Source organism: Odontomachus brunneus, unplaced genomic scaffold (assembly GCF_010583005.1).
Source record: "Odontomachus brunneus isolate Ranch 3 - 2012 unplaced genomic scaffold, Obru_v1 Obru_scaffold_182, whole genome shotgun sequence".
In the NCBI taxonomy this organism is placed as follows: Eukaryota; Metazoa; Arthropoda; class Insecta; order Hymenoptera; family Formicidae; genus Odontomachus; species Odontomachus brunneus.
This window is the reverse complement of record NW_022639632.1, coordinates 130,377-138,326: the sequence shown is the minus strand read 5'-3', so window position 1 is coordinate 138,326 and position 7,950 is coordinate 130,377. Positions and strand designations below refer to the sequence as shown.

General features: G+C 38.3%; 1 protein-coding gene and 1 long non-coding RNA gene across 4 annotated transcripts in view; one reads left to right on the top strand and one right to left on the bottom strand.

The window, feature by feature from the left end:
* Window positions 1-613, bottom strand: part of LOC116851633 — a 3,885-nt gene extending 3,272 nt beyond the window's left edge. The window contains exon 1 of the long non-coding RNA XR_004379620.1: window positions 119-613. This is a non-coding gene — a long non-coding RNA (uncharacterized LOC116851633). The remainder of the gene's footprint in view (window positions 1-118) is intronic.
* The window catches only part of LOC116851630 (ankyrin repeat and SAM domain-containing protein 1A-like), a 65,253-nt gene that overhangs the window by 41,455 nt on the left and 15,848 nt on the right, over window positions 1-7,950 (top strand). The window lies entirely within an intron of this gene.

Below are 7,950 nucleotides of genomic sequence, written 5' to 3'. Positions count from 1 at the left end.
GGGGGGGGGGGGACTTTTGCGTCCGTGGGTATGTGTTTTCTTCTGTATGTGTGCGTTTGTGCATGTGTGTGTTCGAGCCGCGCGCGCGCGCGTGTCGCACGTGTGTATGTATGTGTACCTGCTGTCATGCCACGTGCACTCCGTAAGAAACCTGCGTGTCCAAAGTTCCTGGCGTGCCTCGCAAAAAAGCGCGATACTTGTTGCTCGTTACGTTTTGCTCGATGTTATGATAGTTTGTCCTCTCGACAATTGCGTCACGAGAAGCCGGCTGAGTAGGAAGAGAGGGGAGCGTTTTCTTTTTAGTCTGCACCTGTCCGAGATGTCACGGGTTTTTGTGTCGGATAATAATGGCTGAGAAACACGGTGGAGTGTACAGATAGCGTAATACAACGTTTGATGCTCGCACGGCGATGTTATTGCTGTTGTCGTTTCTGCGAATGTCTGTGCCATTCGTACTGGTCTCACGGATGACATGCGAACGTGACGCGCGATCCAGTTTCACTCGATTTCACTCCCTGCGACGAATTGTTCGACGATTCTATTTAGAGATCCGAGCGCGCGCGCGCGCACACACGTCCCTCTGCGCTCCTTATGAGGAAAATGTGTGCACACAAAAAAGGAGAAAGGTAGGGAGAAAGAGAGCCTCACGTAGCGCGAAAAACAGGTTTTATCGCGCTTATTCAGCTTATTAGTTTCGAGAAGGTGTCATTAAAGGCGTGCTGCAGAGTTCTTTTTAAACTCACTGGCAATATTACACGCATCCTTCCACAATTTTTCGATTCTGGCGCGTTGCACTTGACGTGCGAATCTCTCTCGCGAATTTTTTATGAAACTTCTGATCGATTCTCCTGCCGGAGATCCTATCGGTCTTCTAGCTGATCACTTTACCGGCCGTACCACGTATGTGACAAGGGACTTTCGCCGAGTGTTATTCGCCCCGTTTATTTTGAACTCGCGATTCTGTTATTCTTAGGCAGCGTTCTATCTTTACTTCTGGCACACGTCTTGCCGTAAGTGTTACGTTATAATCCCGACTCACGGGTACAGCGTAGACACACGTGATATCGAGAACAAACACATTATGTCACAGCAGAAGCACAGAAGTGCATTCTATTTTTCGCTTATTAACCGATCCATTATGTAGCCAATGGTAAAAATCGCGGTGCGCGATATTTCAACTAGACGATATAATCTCGCGCGTTTTCACGGTTGGGCAAAAATATTTTCCCAGGCGTATATGACAAGAGTTATTGTTTTAAAATTCTGCTTTCACAGCTTAATGAATACGACGTAAAATAATGCTACCGTATAGAATACGTGGATGTGTGTGTGTATGTATGTATATGTTTGTGATAAAAACTAAAGTTGGATACGACGCGTGAATAAAGCGAATCCCCTTCCCTTTCTCTCCTCTCTCTTTTTCTCGTTCTGTATTACCTAAAACTACAGAGTGAGCTAATTAACTGTTAATTAATGAGCCTACGATGACTTAAATCTTCAAAATTACATGTCGACTCTGCACGCGGAGAGAATTTTATAATCAAAATTACTATAGAACTTTGTAACTGGCTAACTATAAATCGACATTCTGTCGTAATTGATCATCCTTTTATCTCATATGCGCTACTTATATATTCCAGAAAATAAAATGCGCTATTAAAAATTTGCTATATTTTCAGCGAGATTTACCATGTCCCTTAGCAAGATGGATCTTACTGCCTATTTTTGCATTACATATTGTAACTATAAATATACTAAAATTGAAAAGAATTTATATAAAAGAAAACTAATATTCTCTCCGTGTATGAATCAACGCGAGATATACGTGGAAAATAAAAGCGGAATATTCTTCTTTTTTTCATTTTCAACGCGATATTCGATAACACAAAGTTAATGTGCGTGTGAAACGTATGAAACGATAAATTATCCAGATTGCCTGAAATCGATTTCACGAAATTTCTATCATGAATAATTGAGCAGCGCGCAACATCAGGACGGAAACCACCGAAGGTTTTCAGCCGAACCCACATCAATCGCGGGCATAATTCTCATTCGGCTCTCGTCCGCTTTAGCATTAGCACTTGCTATAACGAAGGTCTTCCACGAAGTGATTTTGCGTGTTACGTTCGTTTCAATGTCAATAGCAGGATCGGCCATCGACGGCACAGCGGCTGAAAAGATCGCGCGACTAATTAGCGATTACCGTGTAATCGGCGGTGAACACGCGGAAAACCGATCCGGCAATCGCCCATGGCGCGACACGCCTCTTGTTTGATGCAGATAACGATTATCTTCGAGAGATAATCCGCACAACAAGCCAGACGAGGAGTTACGAAACGCGAGTTATGTACGCGCGTTTATATTTTAGAAATGATAATAATTGAATGAGAATATGTCAAGACTTTCAGTATTTTGAACAGAAAGAAAAGAGGACGTTCGGGATGAGAGATTGGCATTTAGATATATTTTATCGATCGAGGTGTTCGATGTTCTTTCGACTTGAAGCGTGAGAAAGCGGCGCGTGGAATTATGAAATAATATACTGCGCTGTAATTTTCTACACGGAACTCACATTGTACTCTCCGGCAATATGCAAGGTCGGCAATTATTCGCCACGACCGTTATCGTTCGCGCGGATCGCAGCTTCTACCGCAAGTAACGATTTCACGCGAGCTGCAACTCGTCCAGGAATTCATTGCACCTACGGCCAATTGAGTCTAATTGATCGTACGTGGATTTAATTCGACCGAGATGATGATGATATAGTCAGCGGCGTAGGGCAATGGCGCATATTAACGCATCATATCGTTTCTCGGCGTCTTTGTGCTCTCGGAGTAAGGAGAATGGTAGTAACATCAGAGAGTCTTTGTTGCTTAATAAGATGGAACGAGCCGTTGGCAGATAATACGGTGGTATTGGATGAGGGCCGAAGTAATTTATGGATGATCGCGCGGCGTCTGGCGATCCGTGGAGGTTTGGCGTTCGAGCAATGCCGAAACTTTCCGGAGTTGACTTCCACGTAAACGTAGAACTGTGTCTCAACAAACATATTGTTGATAAACTTGATAAAACAGTATGACTGGCTCATATATAAATTTGGTTATGTGCCAATTGAATTCAGTATTGAATCTGGTTAAAACATACAGGGTGTTCACAAAATACTTAACTTTTCGGGTAAACGTATTCCTTTCGTCAAAATAAAGAAAAAAGTATAAACCCACAACCAGATATATGAATGTTTGCGAAATTACGATAACACAAAGTTTATATTAACGTTACTATCAAATAATCATTTACTATCAAGTAAACATTTACTATTGATTAAACATTTAAATTATAACAGTCGAGAGACAAGCGGTATGCTCAGAACATGTTTATGTATGATGGAGCACCACTACATTTTAGTTGTTAAGTGAGAAATTCAATAATAACACTGTACATTTTTTAATCTTTTATATGTTAAATAATATGCTAAAGATAATTTTAATAAGTTTTATTTTTCATTGGTTACGAATCTGAAATCGAAAATAATCAAAATTCTAGTATATCAGATTTATGAAAAAAATCGGGTTAAACAGTTGTTTTTAAATTTAATTTATCTAGGGTTTTATCTAGAGATATATAAAATTAAAAAACTCGTTTTTGGCCATTTTTTAAATTGTTTACAAAAAATGAGACGTCATAGAAATTCGGAGAATAGCTTAAATGAAAGCTTGAACCTTAAGCTACAATCTTAAAATGAAGATAAATAAATAATATGAAATAATTTTTCTATAACGCAGATATTTTGAGGAACGCGCACCTACAGCGTATACTTTGCCTGCTGCACTGTCCCTGTGTGCAGATTAATTGTTTGGAGAACGCCAAATTCTTATGATAATTGATTAATTAATTTATTGATGTTAGATAATTACTAGGTAATCCAATTAAACCAATTATAATAAATTATAATTAAATAATATATAATAAATTACTTTATAATTATCTAATATCAATAAATTAGCTAATTTATCAACCTCAAAAAACCTGCGTTTACAGAAAAATTATTTCATATTACTTATTTATCTTTATTTTAAGGTTCTAGCCTAAGATTAGCTTAAGCTTTCGTTTAAGCTTTTCTCTATGTCGTTGAATATTTTTGTAAACAACTTAAAAAATAATAAAAAATGAGTTTTTTGTCTGTTTAATCCGGTTTTTTCATACACTGAGAGAAAAATTATCTTAAAATCAACAAATATTTCCTTGGGTGCCATTAACATATTTACTTAAATCTACATTCTCTTTACTTAAATCAAATATTGTTTATTTAAATCAAATAAACAATATTTGATTTAAGTAAAGAGAATGTAGATTTAAGTAAATAAGTTAATGGCACTCACCAAGGAAATATTTGTTGATTTTAAGATAATTTTTCTCTCAGTGTAAATCTGATGTACTGGAATATTTTTTATTTCAGATTCGTATATGTATAATCAATGAAAGAGGAGACCTATCAGAATTATTTTTTATATGTCATTTAACAAAATCCTTGTTGTATAGTGTAATTATCAGATGGATTAGCAAAGTAGGACCACGTAGTCACGTGGCCTCCATTTTCCCCAGATTTAAATCCGCTAGATTTTTATCTATAAGAACATTTTTAAAGCATTTAATATATTTTCAACCTACTGATAATGAAATGATGTGTTAGCTTCGCTAACACATTAGGCTAACGCATTAGAATCGTCCGCAAACTGTTGAAATGGTTCGAGATAATCCTTACTTCGCCGTGTCAATGCCTATTCTCAATCAAATGGCGGTCATTTTGAGCACTTATTATAATTTGTTATAATTTAAATGTTTATTTGTAGTTATTTAACAGTAACACATCAACGTAAACTTTGTTTTACGATTTATTTCGTACTTACATTTAATTATATAAACTTCCTTCTTTATTCTGACGAAAGAAATATGTCCTAGAAGTTTATCCAAATATTTCGTAAATACCTTGTATATAGAGAGTGTCTCCGCAATTTTTGTGGGAACGTAGAACGGATTAAGGTGAACATAAAAGTCCGTATAAAATGTATGATCCTTATAAGCGGGTCGTAAATTATATTAACGATATTATATTAATATATTAGATATTAATTTATATTTAATTAACGGAGATCGCTTCTTATTATAATGTTAGAACGCGGCATTAATATTTCACGAGCAAAGAAGATCGATCTCCGTAAAATTGAAACAAATTCACTTCGCTACGGTTCTTGGCAGACACTCTGTTTCTCGCAGGCTGTCCGGTGTTTATCTTCGGCTTTTACAATCCCCCATCCGGCGATTCGCGGCGTAAGACCGAACGGGTTTATTGCGGATTTTAATAACTCTTCTCCGCGGCCGATTCAGTCACGCGCCAGTAAGAGAACAGATTTGAAAAATGTAACGGCGCATCGTTTACGAGCCGCTTATAACGGTCATACATTTTTAATATCCACTGAAATCCGGCCTCTCTGTCTCTTTCTTCTACGTGGTCCCGGAACTCACGAGGCACATACACTTATTTACGCAAGGATTGCTTTAATGTTTACGGCTCGTGAGGATCGCGGAATCGCGGAATCGCCTGCAGATCTTCCTCTCGCTTTAATGGACCGCACGCGGGGACCCAAGCGGCGAAAAAGGAGAATCAAGATGAGCGGAAGTTACGCGCTTCTCTAATAGAAGGGCGAGATTAATGATCATGATGGAGGCATGAGTTTTACGTATTAAAATGTTGCGAAATATAAAGAAATGATCGAAGACGTTAAACATCTAACTTAATTAGGTTATAAATCATAATATAAGAAAAAAAGAATTTAATTAGTTTAACCAAATAACTTATGAAATATGAATGAACTAAAATTTCGGTTGAAGCTACTAGGATTCTGTTCAATTTAATAAGATTCTATTTAACCAAACAAAATTTCTGGTTAACTAGAATTAGTAACTGTTCAAGTTGAACTAGAAATTAATTGTTTGACTAAGAGGATAAACGAAGTGATTTCTCGGATGACGAATTCGAAAAATATCGATAACGCAGACACAATCGTCACAAACACCATTATGTTATCTTTCTGAAATTTCTTATATATATTGATCTTATATAAATGTGTGTTGCTTTGTCATGGTAGCAGAAAATATAACCACATATGTGTATATACACACACACAAACATACACACATACACATGTGTGTGTATGTGTAAACTTTTTGTATACTTTTGAGCTTCTACATTTAGATGTAAAGATACAAAAATGTTCCTTGAAATTCTCGTTAACGGAGGAGACATGTGCGATACGTATTGCGGAATTTTTGTATCAAGTACATATTTACGCCAAATGACAGCTTAAGATGTCAATTTTAAAATTTTCATCGTTGCCATCACGTGGGCAATGCTTCAATTTGTTGTTGCACATATTTTGTATGAAAGCATTTGTAATTCTATGTAACCAATATGACATAAACTACAAAAAAAGTCAATATTTCATCTGTAAAGTTTTCAAGAATGGCATCCTCGTAACCAAAAGCTTGTTAACTTGAATCGAACCTGATAACTTTAAACAAGATTCTGATTCATTCAGGTTTCACCAGATATTCGGTTAATCCAATTAAATTGTTTTTTCCGGGTAATTTTTGCATTTCAATACTTTTGTGAAAATCCATATTAGTTTGTTTACATGTCGAACAATCTCGGGGAGATTCGGTCGTCATTTTTCATAAAAGCGGTTAAGTTTCTTCAGTGTCGACTAAAAGGGACGAGCAAGACGAGGATTTATGTAGTAATTTGTGTATATGACTTGAATAACTGCCTACATAATATAACGCGGCTGGCTGGAGAGTGGTGGTAAGCAGGCGACGCTCTCCGCGATGGAGCTTTAATTAAAATTACGTACGTTTGCCTCTCGTAACGCGCGCACACGTTACTCTCTCTCGTCTCCTCCTCGTTCCTATTTAATATTTTTATGAGCTTTTCATTATGGTCGCGCGCGTGTATCTGAGCGTGTTTGCGCTCCCCGGAGAGGAGAGGAGAAGGAAGAAGAGGATGCACGGCGTCTTTGAAAGAGCATCCGCGACTGCCACTTAAATTGGTCCTTTTTCTTCCCTCCTCCCCGTTCTGTCGGTGAATCCTCATTTGCGGAATTCGTATGAGGGAATTTCTATCGCACTCGCGGGATGTCAATTGTCGCGAACAACGAATCGTCCTTGAAGGGGCCCGCGAGTAGGGGCCTCTAACAAGCGTCTCTTTTACGTGGGATGCGTGGCGTTGTGATAAATGAACGAAGGACCGAGGGAAAGGAACGAGAAAAGAAGGAAATCGGGAAATTACTCGCACTTGCGCGACGCGAAGGAATGCAACGTCTGAGTGCTTGAAGGGGAAATTACGACAAGAGCCATGGGGTTGTACGTTGAATATCTTTTCACTTCGCGAGAGAGAGAGAGAGAGAGAGAGAGAGAGAGAGAGAAGTTGCAAATATTTTTCTTTTCAGCAATCACTCAAGGATACACCAAAAAATACGTGCGAACAAATGTGTAGAATTTAATTTTTGCTCCTCGACATGTAGAAGTCTTTCCGTCCGTTTATTAAGAGACACGAAATGTAGTCACACGCTGTAGTCGCAAGTGTACTCGATGTTACCCAGTCGCTAATTCAAAATCGCAATGGCTGCCGTTAAGAGCGTCGACGTAATTGCTTAACGATCGCGGTGTCACGAGGCAGTCTTGATTGCCTTCCGGGGCTAATTCCCGTCAGGGCATCGAACAATGACGAATCTGCAATGAATATTCAACGCATCTGTAAATCCGCCGGTTTGCTGCATATGCATTATGAGGAATCGCCAGGTAGTCGATATGTCTGCGCTTGAGAGCTGTCGAAATTACAGAATGGAGAGAGAGAGAAAGGGAGAGAGAGAGAGAGAGAGAGAGAGAGAGAGAGAG